Genomic DNA, 23771 nt, shown 5'->3' on the forward strand with positions numbered 1-23771 from the left:
TAAGAAGACAAAATAACTAGTCTCCTTTATTGAATATACCCAGTCATACCTTTATTGAATTAATTAGATGTTTATGAACAGCAGTTCTTTAGGGATGAGTATGTTAATTTTGGGATGACAGTTATTTACTTTTGTTCTGTCTTTATGTACTTGGTAGTGATAACTAATATTCCATTCTGCATTATCTCGTCAGCTCAGCTTGCTGGAAAGCATTTTGATAAGGTAAACCAACAATGAAACTGAGCTTAAATTAAGATTTCTAGCATAATGAAGCTCAATATTCACAGCTCCTATTCCACGATTGAGATCCTGCACTCATTTTAATGCAATTAAAGTGAGGGAGGGAAAATGCTGCAGAATACTGAATATTCACGCTGAATTGCTTTTAAAACTGAGAAAGCAAACCAACACTGAAACTGAGATGATATGAAATGTTATCTCTATATTAAATATAAATGTTTTCAATGATCTTGCTTTTGCTACTGAAGACAATATTGAACTTTCAGGCTACAGACTTTTTCTGAGTGTTATTAAAAAGAAAAAATGTTAAAGATGGAGGAGCTATAGTTCTCCTTTTATCTTGACTTCAAAACTGCACATTCCTGGAGGAGTGTGGCACCTGATGCAGGCTGGCATTTGTTGGCCTGTATGAGACATCCAGCAATAGAGTATGATGGAGTTATTAAACACTCTTTATACCTTATATGTAAAATGTTACCTAAGATTTTCTTTTTTAAATTCCTGTAAGGGATTTAAGAGATTAGTTTACGTTTTGTACTGGGACAAATGATATGTGGTAATCTAGCCTACTCCATTCAGGTCCACAACAAAACAGACACAATAGCACAGGGCTTAGTTCATGCTGTGCCTTTGCCTTTAGGGGCAAAAATTGCACACATATTGTTTTGAACATGTTTACATATTTATGTTTGCCTGTGTATATACCTAAGAGGGTGTATGGTACAAAAATACATACTTTTCTCCTGAAATGCATGTGTTTAGAGGGAAGAGTGATTGACTTTGACAGTGATTTTGCTCTGTCACCATTTTTAGGCTGTACTAAAAATCTCAGTGTTTATCTGATGCTCATACCCGTGCATTGGCCAGCTACATACACAATCCATTGAAAAGTCTTAATTGACAAAATTTATAATAATTCATTAAAAAATCATCCTGTGAGTGTTGAATTTTACCCAAAATACAAAACAATGGGTAAAACTGTGATTATTCTAAAGTATGTTTTGAGATCTAAAATCTAGATATGTTGACAGAAGTAAAGAAACAAGTATACAGACACAATGGTACATATAGCCAGTACATGCATACCAAGCTGCTTTGTTACTATTTTTGCTTTACTACTGATTTATGTTCAGAAAATAACTGTAGACCTTATAATTGACATTATTAAGCTCTCTTATTTTTTTTTTCCTCACCATCTTGAAGAACAGCAGGTCTTTTACCTTTAAAGGTGCAAATAAGATGATTTACAAAGTCATTACTCTTTTAGTGTATCTATGATTTTGCATATCTCCTGTTGTTTAGCTCACCACATTCATAAATTAAAGTATTGAAATTCGAACTACCCATCTTATGACTTGTTTTACTAACATAGAATTTAATATTTCACCTAGAAGTTACTGTGGGCAGCTTCTCCAACAATAATTTTGTTCTTTTGTAGAATTAATATTTGTGAAAAAAACATCAAGAATAGGTATCACAAATTGTATTAAATGTATAAAAAATGTGTCTCAGTCCCTGAACAACAGTCTGAGCTAAGTCTCTGCAGACTCCAATATTGCAGTATATACTCCAATGCATTTTCTTCAGACACACAATTGACCAAATTATTCAGAAATTGAAACAGAAAAATAGAAATTGGGAAGCTTAAGGTCCCTCATTAAATTACAGATACTGCAGAATGTTCTGTGTAAGCAATATGAGTCCCCTATGAGGGAAAAATGAGAAAAGTCTTTTCTTCTATAACAAGCATCTTTTATTGTACACTTCATAAAACTCTTTAAACTTTTAACTTGAATTCTGTTTTCCAATGTGATGAGTAGAGGATTATAGTACTCCAGTGCAAATAAATTCATGTTTTATAGAAGACTTACTTCTACCAAAATACTAGGTCATTCCCACATGCTATAGTTTAATTTTTGCTCAAGTTAAATAATTTAATTCATGTTATCCAAAACGTTGATGCATTTTTCCTCTGTTCTGCAGCCAAACCCACACCAATCTAATATACTTACTACTTGCAAGAGTTTGTCAATGGCAGATTTTTTTGTTTCAAACAGCATCAATAAGAATCTTGCATTCCCAATTAGAGAATTTGGACACTACTATAAAAGCATTCAGTCATCAAATGTCCTTCAGAATGATTAATGTCTTACATTATATTTCAAGAAGTATTTTTTACCTTTGTTGCCAAACATTAAGGAATTCTGTTATCGTCTAATTTAAGTTTCCTCCTATGTGTATCCATTTACTTTTTATGGAGCATTGGAGAGGTTAAACAAAAAAGCACAGAAACAAATAAACAGTAAAAACACGTTCTAAGACAGTCCAGTTAAAATATTGGAGTCTCATTCTTCCTGCAGGAGAATAGAAAAGCCATCCCTGAATGGTGTCAAAGTTGAACATACATGAATTTTAGTTTCTGGGTAGGAAATGCACATTTATGCTCAACAGAAACCCTAGTTTAGAAACTAAAATTTCTCTTCCACAAGACAAGGACAGCTATATCATGAAAAACAAGAGCTGAGTCTGGTGTGAAACATCAGTGGATCAGCAATGCAGAATTGATGATTATGAAACACTTTCATCTGAGAATGACACAGTGTAAAGGAAGCTTTACAATTAATCTAGCTGATTGAGTAATGAGCATTTTGAACAGTTTGAAACAAAATTTTCAGTCACCTGAAGTATGTTAGACTTTATCTGATGACTACTATTTTAAAATATTACTGAATAATATTTCTCCTTGATGTGAAGGATGTTAAAAATGCATTATTATGCATTTATGCTACTATTGTCTTACACAGGGGAGCACAGGCTAAAGAGGATTACATCATGAAAACTCATCTAATTTGTGCTACAGTCTGCAATCATGATTCTAAATGTGTTTTGTTCATATTTATTTGTGTTTAAAGACTCACAAAACCATAGATGGTTTTGCTGGAAAGGATCTTAAATATTGTCTTTTTCCATATTCCTTGCCATGGGCAGGGACATATTCCACTAGACTAGGTTTGTCAAAGCCCCCTTTACATACTAGAAGATGGCTAAAAGGTCTCCCTGGGGACTTTTTTCCCCTAGGCTGAGCTACCCAGCACTCTCAACCTGTCTTCCTAGAAGTTCTGCAGAGCTCTGATCCTATTTGTGGCCTTCCTCTGGGCTTGCTTCAGCAAGTCCCTGTCCTTTTTATACTGAGGGCCTCAGACTTGGATGCAATATCCAGGGTCGGGTCAATGAAGGCAGAGTACAGGGGAAGAATCACCTCCCTCCACCTGCTGGTCACATTTCTTTTGCTGTAGTCCATGATGTGATGATTGGCTTTTTGGGCTGCAAGTGTACATTGCCTGCTCATGTTGACCTCTTTGTGCACTTCCACACCCAGGTCTTCCACCTAAAGGCTGCCCTTAATCAGTTCTCTGCCCACACAGCATTTGTGCTTGGGATTGCCCTGACCCACATCCAGGACACATAAAAATTCTGTACATTAACACAAAGAAGTATGAGCTAAATATTGTATATTTATATCATATATGTATATATGATTGACATTTCTTATGTCCTGCCCAATAAACTTTGACTGTATATTCTGCACAACAATTAAGTGCTCAAGGTGTAGAATAGAGCAAAAACTTTGAAAAGGTACATATAATGTTATTTTAATTTTTTACATGAAGGATTATAATTCAATATAAGAAATGGAAATGTAATTATTTAGAAAGAGTCTTTGAAAAATGAATTGTAATCTTTTTTCTGCCATTGACATACCATTTATACTTAAATAAGAAAGAGAGAAAACCCAGGAGCTACACTGCTATTTAATATTTTGCAAAGGATTAGGGATGAAACATCAATTACCATAAATATAGTAGAAGGTTGCTGCTGTCTGGAAGAAAACCTTCTGTATGACACAAGAATTTGTTTTCAAGCATAAGTATAGATAAACTGTCTTCCCTGTAATATTTTTTTATGTTTCCTTGCAATATTATTGAACTGAAGCAAGTCACCCAATTAGCTGGTTTATTCACCTATGAGGACGCTAACTAGCATTCATTTTTTAAAAAATTGCATTTGTCTTTGTGCTGCAACTCCAGTCACAAATTAACAAATCTTTCTCTGGATCTCCTCCCACAAAGCCTTCAAAAGTAACTGATGATTTACCAAAGAGAACAGTACAGCCTTGGACTCTCCAAGCAGATATCTGCAGTATGAACCTTCATATAAGAAGTGGAATTAATGGCCAGGATGGAGAAGCAGCCTTTATCATTATTCATGTCAGAAATTTAAATAGCAAGTCCTTGACACTTTCTTCAGATCACAGTACTGCCTCAAAATCTAGCCAAAGAAAAGGTGGGGCATAGCAGAGTTGCACACAGCTGAGATTCTGGTAAAGCAGCTAAAAAACTAGCAGCACTGTGGAACCTTTGGAAGATTCTTGTACTTGTTGCAAAATGTGGCAAAATTTCATGCCTGTCCAGGACAAGATGGAGCCAAACAAGTATCAGAGTTGTTCTATTTATCAAAACAAGTATAAGGTTTTTAATAGGAGAAAGAATAGTTTGGTAACAGCAGCTTTCTTGCCTATTCAGAAATTCATTAATTAACGTAATTTAGTTTTCAAGTAATTCAGTAAAGCATCAGAAAAAAACATATCACACAAACCCCCCCTCCAAGAAACAAAACAAAACAAAAATCCAACCAGACAAAACAAAAAAACCAAACAAAAAGACAACAAAAAAAAACACCACCAAAAAAAAAAACCACAAAAGAAATCCACTATTTCAGACCACAAGAATTCAGGAACATAATCAAAGTACAAAATATATATGATAATGACTTTTTTTTTTTTTTTTTCCTAATTACAAACCAGGAAGCTGCATTTAGGTCAGACTCTCAACAAAAAATCACTTTTCCTCTTTAGAGTGCACATATAGATATCTATTGAAAATGAATTTGTGCCCATTTTCAAAGTCACCCTTTTTTCACTGTCCATATGTGAAAAAAGGCTGACTTTTTAAGTCTTTTTTGTGACAGGACAGAGAGAAATGGTATTAAACCAAAGGAGGGTCAGTTCAGAGCAGATATAAGAAAAAGTTTTTACAATTATGTTGGTGAAAACAAAGGAACATGTTGCCTGGAGAGGTAGTAGGTGCCTCATCCCTGGACATATTCAAGGTCAGATTGGACAAGGCTCTGAGCAACTTTATCCAGTTTAAATGTCCCTGCTTTTGCAGGGGATCCTTAAAGGTCCTTTCCATGCCAAACTGTTCTATGGTTCTATGATCCTGTGAGGAAAATATACACATTTCTCCTATATGCAAAGAACTTCAGAAGCCATATAAGTAAATTCTCATTTCCTAAATAGTAATGTTGAGTATTTTCAACTGGAATAAAAATTTCAAACAATTCTTGGGGAGACAAGGGGAGGAAAGAAAACTAAGAAGAAATGCAACAGCTTTTTTTTTTCATCAAAAACTTTTAATCTTATTCAGTAAAAGCAATTCCTAAAGGAATCTTCCTCTAGACTTCAATAAAAGTCACACTGAAAAGGCAATCAGTAAGAGCTGAATATCAAAGAAAAGACAACAAACAATCAGTTCTAGTGTTTTTATTCAAGAACTTATTTTATTTTTATCCTAAGTTTCTGTTTAAATTAGGCTGAACAGTTCTAGAAGCAATTGGTAACAGCAATTTAATATATGAGCCTTAGTGTGGGGTTCCTTTCATGAATCTCCCCTTTCACTTGCTAGATAAATCTCTTGAAATAAACATGAACATTAAATCACTGAAAGATGAAGGTAATTCCCTTATTTGGTAGTTCTTGATTTTTTTACTGACTTGTAACAAAAAAAAATAAGTAAAACAGATATATAGTGTTAGACATAGTTTCTTTACCATTTTCTGCATAGTTTCCTGGTAATATAATGAAGAATTTTATTTATTTATTCTGTAAAGCTGAATAAAGGTTTTCTCAGTTCATTATTAACAGAAACAATAAATACCATTCCACTGTTGTTTTCAAATGTGTGTTTGAAGATGCTAGATCCAAAGAAAACTTTCAAAAGACAAAGATACACTAGGGTGAAATGGACTTCAGATTTTTTCTCCGAAATAAAGGTGTACACAATACTCTACTTGTGACCAGTATTAATTTTCTCTGATGTGCAACATCATCTATCAAATATTTTTGTGGAAGGAAAAAAAAGTCATGCTTTGTTACTAGCTGAAAAGCATGGAAAACATATCCAATAATCTCCCATTAAGAGAAAACAGTATTTCTTTCATCAGTCAAATAAGTCAGACAGTAGGTCTGTTTGGTATCCTTTGGTGCCCATTTTTTCCATTTGGTTTTACATAAAATCTGAGGGAAAATAGATAAACATCTTTTATATTACGTTTTCTTAGTTCTCTAAGTGAGGCTTAATACAGAGAGGTTATGTAAATATAAATTACTGAGCTGCAGGTGAAAGGTAAATAAACTTAGTTTTCATGTCTTTGTATTTTTACATACTGAATAGCAACATTGTTTTTGAGAATAGAGGAATAATAATTTCATGGTGAAGGAGCATTTAAAAGAAATACTTAAATCATGAGGAAATAAAAGTTCAGAAGTAGAAGTAGAAGTTTGATGAAGAAAATATAACACCGAAAAAAAAGGAAGCTTATAAAGATAAAAACTAATAAAAATTGCATACGTTTTAAAATAATATAAAGGAAGCAGTTACGCATGTAATGCAGACTGAACCATTATAAACCACTTAGTTTTCAAATCCAATGGTATAAATGGGGTAGAAAAAATGCATTGCAGAGGTAATTTCTAGCCTCTGTTGCTACAAATAATCTTCTGTATTCTTGAGAAAAAATAAATACTGATGTTTTTCTATCTCTATCAACAAGTATCTTAAGATTCAAACAGATGTTCCTGGTTTTTTTTTCCCATTGGTGCCAATACTCATTATAACTTTTCCCAGAGGAGTAAGGGAACTAATCGAGTATATCTGTAGCATTAACTTGCTGAGAAATGGTCTATCTATGCCAGAGATATGCTTCAGAGAACACACTTATATTCAGATTTTTTCCCCATGGTGCTCATCACAGATATCCCTGATACCTACGAGTCACTGAGGAGCATAGATGGGATAAAATACGAAATGCACTGGTTTGCATTGTAGATAATTTCCCAAAGACACAAAGCAAATCTAAAATAGTTTATATGCATACATTTTTAATTACAATTTTTTACAGCTTAAACATATTGGATTGCAAGCAAATCAAGGTTCACTTACTCCCCCATGAGCCATCATAATCAAGGAGTAAAATCTTTTTTTTTTCCCCACACACATTAAATGAATCCAATAAAAAGTTCTTATTCCAATAATAAAAAGTATTTTTATTGCTCTACATTGTTAAGTATTCACTCTAAAAAAAAAGTAACTTGATTTTCAGCAGTAAATGGATGAAGAAGGATGCAACATATCAGTGATTAACTTGGAAAATTCAGAGAAATATGCAAGTTTAAGAAGAATGACTGTGAAATTGTACTCAAGACCCATGGTAAAACTCATAAAAATAAAATATTTGTGTTTGCAGCCTGTGGTATTTGGAGGATACACATTTTCTTATGTGTATTCTTTTGCCTAATATATGCTGTGATTTAGTTTTGACCTGTAAGAGCCTGCACAGTTTTGGAGGGTTTCTATAAGTGTGAGGGGAGATGTTTTTTGTTTTTGTAAATTTTACTAGCATAAGATTAAAGTAGTTCAATTTTTTAAACATTTTGTTTTAAACAAAATAACACACATCATCCTTTTGTCCTTTAAAATCACTTTTTAAGTTCTGTTCATGGATTACAGATTTCTGTCAGTTCTCAGATAAAATATCCCCTATAACTCATGGATAATAAATTCATTCTGTTACAGGTTTTGTATATCTCCTGTATATATGCTACTTAGAATGCTTTCACATAAACAAAAACCTAATGCATAAGTATTTGTATATTATTTGCCAAAAATATATAGGGTATCTTCAAGGCAAATTTATTAAAGTGCATCTGCATCAGACTTTTTCCATATGCTACATGGAGTTGCATTCTTTGTATGCCCAGAATTTCTTGATGTTTGGAAACTTTAAACATCCTCTGAGCAGACGGGTAAATGTTCAAAATTCAAGGTTAAAGTATATCCCAAATTCAACCTACAAGCAAATTCCAAGTGGCCAGTGAAAGTTTTAGAGAAATCTGAATACCTCATGGCATTTGATTTATGAAAATGCTTGATGTATAAAAACTTTTATTAGTACAAGCTTTAAGAACTTTTATTTTTTTTTAAAGAACAAGTGACCTGTATACATACAGGTAAGATGGAACTTAATTGATAATTGTGTATAGTGCCATGACCAGACATTATTTTGCAGAAAACATTCTCCCTCTTTAATTCTTATAAAACCCTTTGTCTTTCATGATAGATCTCTGGAAATTTACATGTCATAGGCAAATCTCTAGCTTGGAGTTCTAACAAGATTGTATACATGGTTAATAGTATGGGATATCTTCCTGAATATTTTAGAAAATACTTTTAACAATTAAATAGGAAAAGAGCCTCTGAAAAATTAAGGGACTTTCCCTTTTTTGTGCTGCTTCATTTTTGTCAGAAGACTTAAATAGTGCAAGTTTGGCTAGATGTAAATGGATATCCAGGAAATTACCCAAATAATTTAAGTCTAGGCTTTAATACTTTAAGCTTTTCCAAACTATTGTCTAACACTAACTGTGAAACTGAGTTGTTACCTTCCAGTTCCCTTCTTTATTCTTTAGATTTAAAACCTTTTCATTTAAATATTTACTTTTAAGATTCTTAGAGTCACTAATAATCTGCATCCCTGCAGTCATTTCTTTTAGCACTTTCCATTCTTGTTCTGTTGAAACCTATGCACCTTTTCAAAACTTCTCTCTCAGATCCGCAAAGTTCCCAGTAAACCTAAACCAAGGTCACACTGCAGTTTTACATCTAACAATGCCTCGAGAGATGTCTCAGAGACAGCTGAGAGACACCTGGTGTTATGCCAGTAGACACAGAGAATTGGATTCCCCAAATGCCACTCATCAAAATACTGCCATATGAAAAGATCATGCATCCAGACAGCTTGGGAGCAGCGCGTCCTTCATGAGGAAAATGTAGTAATTCACAGGAGTCACACTATTAGCTTACACCCTTTTAAGTTATAACAATCAGACACGTACTTTAGCAGTTACTAAAACCTTAGGTGTGGCCTGTATTTGGCTCTGAGCAAAACTGCATTTTCTGAGTGTCAGAACATTATTCCAAGGTAGAAACCTCCAAGAACAAAACCCCCAGAAAGCCCTCCTACATTCTAGTCATTATTGATCACAACTACCATGCACTATTGACAACAACTGCAATATTCGTGGCATTGCTCATTTTGAACTAATTATAAACCAAGAAAAGTCTTGTTTCTCTCTAGCCCTTCTCCCATTCTTCAAGGAAATTGAACTATTACTCCAGTACTAGCTAGTAGCATATAACTCTAAAGGAAATATAATATTAAAAGAAGCAGAAGAGAATGATTGTCATATTAATCAGGTCCTACTAGTGTCAGCTATTTCTTTGAGTAAGCTGGTTATTTTAATCTGAGGTTTCTTATTCACACGGTGTGTCATGTTGTTTCTTAGCCTGTCCCCCATCTGTGAATGAATTACTTGCAGGGAATATTTTGTCCTTGAAAGAGGCAGGTTAAAGTAGTATCTATAGTTTGAAAACTCCAAGGACAGCAGGAAACAAAGCAGGTTTCTTTGGTTTTGTTGTTTCTTTTCAGGTTTTTCTGTTGTTGTTTTTTTTTTTTTTTTTTTTTTTTTTTAACAGCTGAAATCCATCAGCCCGTAACATCAGGGATTCTGAATAAAAACTATTTTAAGCTCTAAGAATGTGGCTGGCAACTGTGGAGAAAGACTTGGAGTGCCTACAATAAACTGGTACAAGGCACTTTAGAAAGAAGTGCTATTCTTTTCTTGCTCTTTCCTCTGAAGTCTAGCCTGGCTTTTACAAGTAGGGGCCTATGCTGGGAGTGAATAGTAATCATTCCACATCCAAGACAAGGGTAAATCCTCAGAGGAGCTAAGGAACATATGTGAAAGCAATTGCTGTGACTCCTTTTGAAAGGTTAGATAACGCATTCCCCTAACACCCTGTCATTCTCTGTTCTGCTGACTAACATAGAAACAAGTGTGGGACTCAGTTGCTCCCTTCCATCCCCACCGCTCACACTCTGCCTTATGCTTTCCACCCTTTCAGAGCACATCAAAGCCTTGGAGTTTGTGACAGCACTTTGCTCCAGGCAGTGGCTGCTAGCAGGCTCTGTCCTGTGCTCATGTCTTGGTAAGAAAGTATATTTAATATCTTTACTCTGTGCAAAAAATCTTCAAATTAAATATGTGTGTAAAAATATTTGTTATGTTGAGAAAAATATCAGTTTAACAACACAGAAAACGTTTTTCTGATTTTTCACTGTAAATTTTGAGCTAGGAGAAAGTTGTTTGTCCCCACTTACTTTACTGAAATAAAATTATAGCACAAGATAATAATATCTGTCATAATGTCTGTTATTCTAGGAAAAATTTCATTCCATGAATTTAATGATTGAGTTTTTTCCTGGCTGTTTTGAGCCAATAGGCTCTTAAATACAATAAAAAATCTCCACAAATCACTCAGGAACTTCTTATATTTTTAGCAACTTAAATCTACAAAAATTGTCATTGGTCAGCCTTTTTAGTTAGCTCTTCTTGAGAAAAATGAACTTTGTTAGTGAATGTTAAAAAATAGTGGAAGATGTCTTTTTGACTAGAGCTATAGTCTCCTAGAAAATTGCTGGAATTTAAGGGGACTGCAAAAGCAATTTTAGATGACAAAAAAAAGTCATAAAACTATTCAGTTTAAAATTATGGCAATTTTAGAATTAAATTATTTTTTTATCTTCAACTAAAAAGTCACTCTGTTTTTTTCTAGTTTTCTCTGAGATCTACTTCATTTAAAGCACAGGATTGCAATAGCAGGGACAATAGTGAATACAAAAAGAGGTAAAATAGTTGACCAGATACTAACTTTAAAGTTTCAATATTTTAACTCTGAAACAAAACACAAAAAAAAAAGGTATGTGCAGAATTTTGTAATTAAAAAAAAAAAAAGAAAGAGAAAAAAAAACAAAGAAAAAACAAAGTTTCTGAGCATCCTAATTACAGAAATGCAGGTATGTAAATTATATTAAAACAAAAGGGAAGTTATTCAAGGCACTTTGAGCAGTCTCAGATTTCAAAGCAGTATTCACTTTTTAGTTTTGCATCTGTCCATCTCTTTGGTACCTGACCTTGGGCCACCAAAGCCTGAGTTTTGAAAGTCATCCAGAGATGAAAATGTAAGGCAAATAGATAAGGCAAGTATAGAAATAATTCTTGTGTGCTATCACTTTTAAACAAGACTTATTTAGAATCAGCTTACTGTTTTCTTATTTACACTTCTTAACTTTGTGTTTTCCTTTCATATTCATAAAACATGATTTTAGGCACCTCATTGTGGTGTGATGTTCTTTTCACAAATGTCATGACATTTGTCCTCCAGGCTGGTTTCTATTCACTTCTCTCATTAACATTCCTGCTTGGAGGCTGTCCATGCTCTTCTCCTTATTCCTGTGCCAATTCATGACACCTGGCCACAGTAACCTTTCAAATGGTTTAGGATGTGGAATTCCCTAGGTTTAGGATAATTTCAATATGTAGTTAAAGTTATGTATGTTTGGACAGATGCCCAGGTGTTTTTGAGGCTCCATTCTCATTTATAATTTAAAAATACTGAACTGCTTTTACCGAATAAGATAATATTTATTCAGATTTGATTCTTCAAGAAACGTAGACACAGTTTTGCAGAGGGAGACACACAGGCAGAGATACAAGAGAGTTGTCAAGGTAGGAGGGACACCAGAGAAAAGAAATATTGAAGAAGAGCAAAATGGGTACCCCGATCAGGGCAGGAGGAAAAGCAGCCACCCCAGAACAGGCAGTGAGGAGGCTGAGGAGGAAGTATGACTGCAAAGGGACTGCAGCTGATGGAGGAACCCACATCCCAGCAACAGAGCAGAACCTGCACCGAGCTCTAACTTCTGCACTGCCCCACACCAAAGCAACTGGGTATAACATGGGACACCAGGAATTAGTGTCCCAATTAGTGAAGGAAAGGTGTTTTTCAGATACTTATTTACTTGATTTGTATTTATTTTTCAGAATTGGAAACCAAAAGTTTGCTAATGGGTAATTAATTAAATTGATTGAAGTTCCCTTCTTGAAATACTTTTTTGTCTTGAGACAGGTCTTCAGGTCTTTGAAATTAAATGTGTAAAACTTTAGAAACTTTTGTAATGTTTTCTTTTCTGTAGTTTTTTTGTTTGTTTTTATGTTTGTTTGGTTTTTTTAGGAATAATGGTAAGATCCAATTTATTACCAATTATACAAATAATATAGTAATGAATTTGGATCAAATGGTTAAAATGCATAAAAATAGGATCACTAGATCATTATATTAGATCATTTATGTAATTGACATACATGGATTCTCTGGCCATATCCATAATTAAACATGATTTTCATTTTTCAGCAAATTACATTTTTAATGTGTAATACCCTCTCTGTCTTTATCTTATCTCATGGGCAGCATTTATTTCTACCAATTTAAACCTCCTCCTTCAATGTGTGAATTGTTTTTGAGTAGATAAAAATAAATCAATAATGAATTAACAAAATTTTTAAAATTAGACACTCTCAAAGATATTAAAAGTTTCTGTTGGTTGGAGTGTACTTTCACGCCTTGTCGCAACATGATAGACTTCCTAAACTCGTTGGCCAAAAGAAAGAACTTGTTGACTTTAAAAGAAATCAGATTCTTTTTAATCTAACTAGTATTTATCATATGTTTACTCTAATCCCCTGTATTTATCCCATAAGCACAGGCTTTCAGATAACTTTTCTCGGTTTGTTTTTTTCTTAATGGGCTTGACCTGTTCATTCCTTTATCTGGTTACTTTCAGACTTTTTTAAAATGCAGCCTTACCTTTGTATTTCTGGATATGTAAACCTCCTGCTGTACCACTATTTTCATATCTACTGACTAATCCAAAGTTCTAACCCAAAGACATAATTTTATATGTGTTTTCTGAGACAAAAATAAAATCCATCAACAGATTATAAAAATAACATCTGCTCTGCTCGACACTGATAAATAAAACGTGCTTCATATGAATAAGACTTATGATAAATGTTTTCAGATATGGGTCAAGGAATCTCTTTATTAAAGGCAGTAAAACAGAATGATGCTTGGGAAATGCTCCTTAAGGTCAGTGGAACTACAACCTAGTTAGCCAAGAAAATATTTCAACCCCAAATTTACTGTGACCTGCTAAAGAGTTCTCCCTGCAGTTAATTTTGTATTTAATGTCTAGATTTGATTTATAGACAGACTGATGTAGAGTTCTCTAACAAAATATTTATGTTCTTCTTAAGAGTAATTAGAGGTGAACATCTGTGCCCCACACAAATTATATCATTATGAAATTAACTTTCAGAAGCTCATAAAGAGACATGGTAGCGGCAACAGCTTTCTTATTCATAACAATATGGTGACCCAGATAGCTGACAAGCTGGAGTTGTTTACCTTTCTTCTTCCTGGCATGTGTGTCAAACAATACATAAGGAAGTACATACAGAAATATGACAAACTATAAATTATAGACAAAATAAACCTATATTTTCATAGTATTGTTATATGAGGTGAATGTAGTAACTAATATACAAGGTGTTAGAATGTTTCCTAAGTTGTTAGGAAAACCAGACTACCTACATGGGTCTATATGCATAAAAGGGCATGATTAGAGAGTTTGACCATATGTATAATTGAAAAATTAGATATTTATCTACTTTATTTAATCAGAGGAATCAAGGCTAGGATATATTTGTCCTATTCAGCTTTGTAGTTCGACAAAACAAAAATTCAATAGTCATTTATTTGTGGCTTCTCATTATCATAGAATGGCTGCACATGTGAAGTATGAAACTTAAAATGAAATATCCATCTGTATCACTTTAGCTCAAGCTGATAATAGAATATTCTGCTTCTGGGAGCCATTTGATTTAGACAATACATGAAAAAGAGAGATCTGTCGCAACACTGCAGTTTTTGAGACAGAGAAATAAATATAACAGTGGAGCAAAGTTAGGGTAAAAAATCCTGGTGACAATAGGTTCCTTTCAAAAGAAGTTTGTTTGTTTGCAAATTTCTGCATTTAAATTGTCACATTTATCACCAGCTTTTGATCTTTGTGACTTTCACTGGTAAGATTTTTCAGTAGCAACTGTGCCTATTCATAATACTATCATATAATGATTCAACAATTTTTAGTGGCACATGCACTTTTTGCCTTTTTTTTGGTTTGGTTGCTTTTTTCTGAGGTATCAGGTATTTACTATCAGTGCTTCACAAATTCAGATAATATTATCTGTTCCACAGAAGGATAAGTGAAATAGTCAAAAATCTTTCATGTGGCCCCACACTGATTTCAGAAAGGGATATAAGCAAACTGTCTTTTACCAAGGCTGACTACTGATTCTCTGAGACAACAGTGTTTAATACTTCATCATTGAACAGCTTGTGTAATGATTTGCATCTACAGAACATGTCTAGAACTCTACCTTTTTAAAAATAGGATTTTATATTATACTGTTCAGAGGGGACGACAGTGCAAAAATATCAAGCCCAAAATTTTAGACTGACAAGCTCTTGAATATTATTCCTAGCTTTAACTCTTGCTGTACTAAGAATGTTACAAAGTTAGAAGGGTACAGGGCAGAGTTTTTGACAAAGCTGCACTATCTTGATGATTCCAAACCAATGTGTAACCTATGTAAAAAGAAGATAGTTCATTGAAAACTCACAGCAAAACGTATCACTGTAGGTGGAGAGTTCTCACAACTACCATAAGGAGGTCCAGTGTTTTGTCACACTGCTGTGCTCAACTGGGAAAGATTATTACTATAGAAGATAGAAAATAATGCCAGTTGTGTTAAGGCATAACTATATTTGCAGTATCCTCAAAGATGTTGCATAAAATATATTCTAAACTGAGCTACATTGTGTATGTGTTGATGGGGTGTGGGAATATCTAAACAAGAAAAAGCAAACCTGAGGAGGAATGAGTTCTTTTGTGAATATGATGCAAATAATTTTACTAGAAGCAGATGCAAAGCCTTTCTTGTTGTTGCAGATAAAGGAGCAAACATTGTAGCCTGTTGACTGCAAATGATTAAACAGAGACATTTCTCTAAAAGCTGTTAAATAAAATAAAATATGATCAAATAGCAAAAATTCCCAAAACATCTGCAATTTGCCTAGAAATTATTGCCACATTACTAGGGGGATAAGGTAGAGTTTTCTTTAGGTGCAGCATGGTCCAACAGAAACTTTTACTTCTCGTGCATGGGCTCTAAAATTGTCTTCAAAGAAAAACTGAGATACAAGGAAAGAAATTTCTATGAGCTGTCACAAAATTCCACTCTGTAGACTGTGTAAGCACTCAGAATAGAAATACACAGTTTGGTCCCAAAGCTAAGAGAATCAAATTAGTAGTATGTAGAGCTATGCTATATGCACAGCAAAAAACACGTAAGACTTACAATTTGAAAAAGGCTCTTTTAAGAAGGACTGGATAAGAAGACTAGAAAGGGGAGTTTCCCTTTATGTGAGATAGCAACTGAGCAGATGGAATGAGTACATGGAGCCCTGCCTGGAGTAGAAGGCAAATAGTAACTTTGAAAAAGATGTTAAGGTATTTAATTTAGGAACAACTTTTTCAGGGGCTAAATAGATTTGTTTTTCCTATTTTTTTATTCAGTTGTAATTGTTATCTATTTTATTTTGTCCAAATAAATTACTAGTCAAATTATGAGTATTGTCAACACTGTTTACCTTCATCAGTCACAAACACTAAACACATAGGAATAAGATATATTTTTACTGTTTTAAAATTATTGAGACATAATCCTACTTCTTACATTATAGAATTATTGGGTTCAGTGCTAAAGTCATAAAGTGCTATTTTGCAAAGTTTGACCACTAAAATTTTTCCTGCAGTTCAAACCTAAACATTTTAATTGTAGAGTTTGTTGACTTTTCTTCTATCCTCTCTAAAAACTGATCATTTTTGTTCCTTAGATGCTATGAAAGCCTTCTCTGGTCCTATTGAGTTTTACTCTCTCTTTGAATGGACCTTGCTATCCTAGTTTTTCTTAAGGGTTCTCCAAAATTTTATCATTTTAGCTGTGCCTTCTGAATTTTTAACATTTTCGCTGTTTTGTGTAAGTGAAAATGTGATATGAAAAATTAAAACAATTGGAGGAGTTTGTTTTTACTTGCATAAACATGCAAATATTGAATTATAATAATAAAATCTATGATTTGCACTTAAACCAGCATTACATTCCAGTGAGTATCAACTGAAAAAGAATGTATCACTAGATCCACTTAGTTCCACATAGCATAAAAAAAGTTTTTTCTTTAGATAAATATATATATATATATATATAATTACCTGTAGTATTCTTGTTTCTACTTGTAATTATTTTAGAGTGAGAACAGATTTAACATGCATCTATGCTTAAAAAAACCAGTCTCATGCTTTGTATTGTGGATAATTTCTCCACATTTTAAACTTTTATAGTACTTCTGATATGTAATGACTACCTGTCGTGTTATCTGTGCTTGAATGAATGGAAAGTTATATAACATCAAAATACGTATCTATATGCAAAGTTTTGACATTCTAGCAGAAGTATTTCAACACAGATATATTTCTAGTTATTATAATATTATCCCATATAAAATTTCAACTGAGCATAAACAATTTATATGCACATCTGCAGATTGGATAAATGGCAACCTCTTCACATAAAAGTTTTGGTATTTTTTAAAATATGGTATCCAACTCAGCTGGTTTTTTGACTCTTATTGTTGACTTGATTGATCATCAAACGGCTCAGCATTCCCTTGCCATGGTCTTGTGTGTGCAAAATGGATAGCCTAGAAAGAGACTGCTGTAATTTCCTGGTCAATGCAAAAAGTCCTGTTTATAATTTGATAATCAGATAAAACACAGAAACATTTGAAATAAAATTGTATAAAAGTCTAGTGATAATAGGGAAGAACACTACCCCTGAAGGGATTACTAGTGACTGAAACACCATTCTGTAGCACAGTGAAAAATTATCTGCACACATATTGATAACATAATCTTCTATCTTTTTGTCCCTGTTTGTTTGACAGGACACATCAGATATGCAAAGAAATTATGCTTTTTTGTTGTTGTTGTTTCAAATATTTGCGTGGGTAGTATCTACAATATCTCTCAAGGTGATCTGTTATCTGTCTTCATTAAGATAGCATCAATTGGTAATTAAAGTTTCATCTTCATGAAGATTTCTCTGACCTCATTCTTCAAGAGATACTTTTGATTAGCTACCAAGTTTCCTGGACATAGTACATGAGAATTATGTCAGAATTTATATCATAATCTAACTATATTTTTTTTATTAAATTGATTTGCACATTTGTGCTTGTGGTGGAAATAACAAATATGAATAAAATATTTAATATCTTCCACAACAAATAATCAGCAATTCCTTTACATAGGCATACCAAGTATTTAAATAGTTGAAGAAGTCTTGTATTGATCACAAAAAAACTGTTTATTCAGCAGAATTTTCGTATTGATTTTGTGCAGTGTGCATTCTGAGAAATCACCTGGTCATTAATTTTAGCAGTGTGACTAGAAAATGTATTTTGGTTATATTCTACACTGCCTTATGCTGTCAGACTCTAGTACAATGTGCCTTGTTTTACCAAGGCCATGAGATAGCATTGTAAAATTAATTTATTATTGAGGACTCAAAAGAGGACCTTCTCACAGGTGGTCAGGTGGTAGCAGCTAACACTGTGATCTGAATTAAGAATGTACAGAATGATATGAAAGTCGGGGTCACAGCTTTATTTACACTTGAATATAGTACACATCTGGACAGAAATCAGTTAATAAAAAGTAAAGCAACAGAAGTGACAAGTGAAGCAGGTCTGTGAAAAGATACTTGAATGAAAACTCTATTTCCTAGGGGGTTTTTTTGTTGTTTTTTTTTTTTTTTTTCTCCTTTCAGCAACTGATATTTGTATGCTGAAATGTTAATGTGAATAAATTGAGGAAAAGTCACTAGGAGTAATAGAAGTGATATGATTACACGAGATAATTGCACCAGAGCTAGTCACAGAATCTCAGAAATGCTTGTGTTGGAAGGGACCTTAAGGATCATCTCGTTCCATCACCTGTGCCATAGGCAGGGACACCTTCCACTAGACCAGATCACTCAGAGTCCCATTCAACTTGGCCTCAAACACTTTCAGGGACAAGATATTTACAACTTCACAAGGCAACCTGTTCCAGTACCTCAGCACCCTCACCCAGTACCTTTACCTCACAGTAAAGGTTTTCCTTCTAACATCTCATCTACACCAGCCCTCTTTCAGTTTCAAACCATTGCCTCTTGTCCTGTCCCTATCTGCCAGCAGAAATATTCTGTCTGCTTCCTTTGCAAACCCCGGTAAGATACTGGAAGGCCACAATGGGATATTCCCAGAGCAAATTTTTATGAATTTTTTCAGGACGAGGACATTCTGCTGGATGTTTTTATTTTCCTGTCACTATTTCCATTTGAATGTAAGTAACAATTTTTGCAATATGTGAATATTAGGCAGAGTTTCCTAACGTTAAATCATGAAAAAAATATTTTACAATACACATTCAAATTAATTGTAAAATAATAGGATGCAAATACAAGATAATGTATTTTACCTGCTGTGCCACCCTCAAAGGTAAAAATTTCATTCAGTCATTCCATGTTTTGTTATATTTATTTTATTATCTCTGAAAGTTAACTATTGACTTTTGTTAATGCAAAATGCAAATACATTTTATAAAATTTGATCTTCTTCTAAATATCTTGATATTCCTCACAGTCAGTATGAGTTTTAAAAGCATAAGCATTGAACAGAAACAATGTCTCAGCTTTACCAATATGATATAGAAATTCAGTACATATTGTCTCTTAGGTAATGTTACCAAATAGGAAATTTTTGTCCAAAAAAAAAAAATCTAACCTGTTACTATCCATAAGATGCACACGACAAAGCTTTTACATTAAAGAATATAATTCAGATTTTATGAAATTACATTTTAAGTATTTTTCATATGTATGTGTTAAATCCATCCCCAGTCTGCTATAATTGGCAAATTGCATGACATTATCCCCAAAAATGAATAACCATTACTAACTAGCTAAGAAGCACAGCTCACTTTCCTTGTTATCGATGCCACTATCATCTTCTGCACATGGAGACTACTATTGCAACTATCATAAAATTAAATGAAATCTATCCAGCAACATCTGGCTCTTCAGAATAAAATATGAATAATTTCACCAGCTGTCCCCATCTCTGCCTGCTTATTCTAATTATGATGTAATGGAGGACATCAGCAGGCTGTGGACTTGGTGATTAACCCAGGGCAGATGAGAAATAGGCATAGTGAGATGAGCAAGGAACATAGATCAGCTCAATCAATTATCTTTTTTTTCAACGCTCTTAAATACAGCAGTGACCTTGTGATGGGAAACAGTAAGTTACACTTGAACCCATTTAGGAGGTCAGACATTTCACAATACATTACCGCAGCTAAATTCTTGTTTTTCAATTCAGTTACACAAAAAGGATTATTAGGTATGCATATAAAATGTACAAAGTATATATGTATATGTGTGTGTGTATATATATATATATATATATATATATATATATATATACATACAAACTTTGCAGGCCTTTATGTTTTTAATCAGTGATAAGCCTTTAGCTTGTTCCCTTTCTCTTTTCATTAATTAGCCTACACAGCATTTCTTCCCTTGTTTGGTTCCTGTTCTGATGAAAAATCTTTCTGCAGCTATTGAAGTAATATGGAAAATAATATGACAATACCATGATTAGGAGAAGAAAGCCAAAAAACCTTTGAATGTTATTTCCAGTCTTCACATATAAGTGTGGACATATCAACAAAATCACAGTTTTAAAGTGTATTCATTTGTATTGCCTGGTGTTTTAAAGACTGTGGAGCTCATTTAATTCAGATTGCAGACACATCCAGTTCCTTGCCTGAAAAGTTATTACTACAGTGCAATTGGACTAATGATCCTAGATTTATTCTGGTAGCATTCTATGCTGCCTACACTAAATGAAGCAATTCGGTGCAGCCAGACACTAATCCACAGTGTCGTATTTGGCATCATTAGTCGAAACTTTGTGATCAAAGCAGTAGTAATAGAGTGGGGAGTCTACACACTAACATAGTTTCCTATACTGCTTAGTTGAAAGACAAAGAAACATCCATCACAATAAAGACAAAGAGTAAACAAGGAGAATAAATCCAGCTCATTAAAATGAATGATTTTTAGGGAAGCTGGAAGAGTTTCACAAGGCAAGTGAAACTGCCTATTGTGATTGCCAGTGAATATCTGGGGAGAAAAAAAAAAACCTCCTCTAATGTTTTTACCATGAGCACAGCTCTTTCTACTACTTCAAGTCAATGTAACCTTTCAGTCGAATTATTAGATGGAAATAAATGTCATAGAACTTAGCAATTTCATAGTGCCAGATGCTGCTGCAACAAGTATTGTTTAGATATTGAATTATGACTTGAAAAGTATCAATTATGGAACTCACTTTCATTTACTTATTTATTTTTATTGACTTGAGTTTTCTGTCACCCATATGGGAAGGTAGCCTTTACTGGAACCGAAATTTTCTCCTCAGATTGTAGTGGGAATTTAATAAGCATTAAAGTAATGTTTTTTATTTAGTCCTATATGTTATGAGCTGGATTGTTATGTCCATTACAGGCAGGCTAGATTCAGAAAGGGAGTCTGTTACCTGCAAGAGAGGAACTATCACAACAATGTTTTGAACTCTTGGCAAAGAATCTAATATCCAGAGGAGAGGATGAATTTAAAAGTCTAAAAATATTTTTTAACAAGCCCCCTGAACTAGTTTAGGGCAAATTTGGGTGAAAACTCCAAAAGTGGTCCCTCTAGAAAGCAGATTCATGTGGCCCCTCCCCTACTGGTTCAGGAAAAGATTTCCTTGGAGAAAAGTGAAAAAAAAACCCTGTTTATTTAAGAAGTAAATTATTCATGAGCATAAAAAATGAATAATATTAAACAATGGAACCTCTCTTTGTTCTGAAGAGATGGCAAATTTAGAAAGTCCTTGTCATGGGCTGCAGCTCAGCTTGCTCAGTTTCTTATCAGTCCTTTCTGTGCTGGAAATTGCTGTGTCCTGGGCCCCAGTGTGCCACAGATGTGAGCTCCCGATTTTTTCTGGGTTTTCAGTCCAAAGCATGTTTGAACTGTTCTAAGAAAAAGAAAAAAGCCACAGTCCAGGGAACTTCTCTGCCTCAGCTAGCAAAAACCTAACTAAAAGCAAAGGAGAGCTCTGTCCCACTGTCCGTGCTGCAGACAGCACAGTCCAGGAGCCAGAATGCAGAGGAGTGAGCGCAGCTTCTGAAAGCGACCTGCTGCTTCTTCTCTCCCCCTTCACTCTCGGAACCAGTCTTAAAGGTGAAAAACTTATTTCTGGGCTAAACAAATGAATGGGGATACAATTCAGCATCATAAAGTCACCCCAGGACACCCTCTAACTTAGTCCTGACATAAAGTCATCCAACAGTATTACACTAAGGATGGTTACCCAACAGTTTTATACTAAGGACATTTTAAAATGCTTTTCCAAGAATGTAAAGCACACTTAAGGGTGTGCATTTACAGGCTGCATTTCTATCCCAGTCTTTTTCCTTCGGTACTTCCTTGGCTTTAAGTACAATGAAAAAACTAAAACAAACAAACAAAAACCCCAAGCCCTTCAAAGAAACAAACAAAACTAACAAAACGACAGTAAAAAAACAACCCAATAAAATGCAGACCTAAAAATTTATCATTATTAACCAAAAAGAAGAACATTACACCTAGTTTGTAATGTAAGTTTCAAGTGGGAGGATACCACACTTTTGCAGGGTTAAATCATAAGGTAATATAAAAATTAAATAAAAAAATAACAAATAGTCATAAATATAATTTGATGATACCCATAAATCACATCTGAAAAACTTCTCTTTTCTTAAGGTAGGAATCATTGAAAAACCCTGCAACTAATGCTGTATTTTTTATTTATATTTGTGAAGAGGGCTTGAACTTTTGAAGCTTTCTATTTTCTGCTTTGTTAATTTAAGTACTACAGTAGAGGATAAGTCAGATAATCATCTGTTGTTTCAGTCAAAGTGAAAAACATGGCAAGAGTTTTCCATGAAAAGACTCTCTGGAAAAATAACAATATTTTTTGGTTTTTTCAGTTCTTCCCATCTCTGCAACAAAAATAAGTTTCACAAAGGATAATGTGAGAATTTAGTTGGGAAAGGCACAGCTTGGGCTGTGGAGAAGCTCTTACATTTGTATTGGATTGGCAGTATGGTTTTCTGTTCTGTGATCACAAGTTTGTCCTCTGTCTCATTTTTTAGTGAAAGTTCCTGCTGTTTACTTCCCACATATAGCAAGTGTTATGTCCCCCTAGGCTATAATATTAAACATCCTGACACACACTTGTTTCAGTTCCCTGGATGGTGCTTTAGACTGAAATGGGTTTACTGGGCTTCCTCCAAGCTTCTGTAAAATAACGTCTTTGAGTATTTTCCACATGTTGTTTAATTAACATCTAAATTTTTAAAAGAATACGTAGGAGGTCAAAACTGTGGTTTTTTATGGAAAACAATAAAGCATTGTTTAAGATTTAATGAAATAGTATCATCAGTGTCAACATTTCCCTTATTAAATGTACTTTACTATTTATTCTGCTGAAGAAGCTAATATATTAATAAAGCATTAACAAAGATCTTTTCAGGAATGGCCAAGTCCTTAAAAATTTGAAAGTGCATTTGTTTAGTTTTAGTTTTAGGGGTTTTTTTTATATTGTATTATGTTATTCAATACAAGAAGCATGAGTTGAATCTACCAAGAACACAAGCTTTGAACAAAAAACCCAACCTTTGAGCTGAAGGATACAAAAATTTATTAAACAAAAAATTTTAGTTTTCTTAACTTAAGGAAAGGATAATGCATCCCTTCCCTTCCCCTCAGCTGCCTCTTAGCATACACAACCTCATAAGTGACAACAGAAAAAAATGTATCTGCCAAGGACTCACATGAGGCTAATATTTAGCCAGCCTGGGTGTTATTCATTATTCCTAGTCTTTAGTGCCAAAACAAGTCATTTGGAATCAGATGAACTGTGCATGTTTGCATAAAACTACAGATTTAAGGCACCACTCATTGCTTAGGCCAAGTAAAA

At 33.8% G+C, this 23771-nt stretch overlaps 1 long non-coding RNA gene across 6 annotated transcripts in view; it reads left to right on the forward strand.

Annotated features, from left to right (window-relative positions):
• Positions 1-2083: 2083 nt before the first annotated feature.
• Positions 2084-23771, forward strand: part of LOC115495014 (uncharacterized) — a 33040-nt gene continuing 11352 nt past the window's right edge. The window contains exons 1-3 of one of the 6 annotated variants that reach the window (XR_004367707.3): positions 2084-10409; positions 10542-10625; positions 18990-19044. This is a non-coding gene — a long non-coding RNA (uncharacterized lncRNA). Of the gene's footprint in view, positions 10626-18989; positions 19045-23771 lie in introns of all 6 variants that reach the window. The other 5 variants (XR_005980195.2, XR_012055661.1, XR_004367708.3 and 2 more) reach the window with 5 other exon arrangements.

Source organism: Taeniopygia guttata, chromosome 1, assembly GCF_048771995.1.
Source record: "Taeniopygia guttata chromosome 1, bTaeGut7.mat, whole genome shotgun sequence".
NCBI lineage: Eukaryota > Metazoa > Chordata > Aves > Passeriformes > Estrildidae > Taeniopygia > Taeniopygia guttata.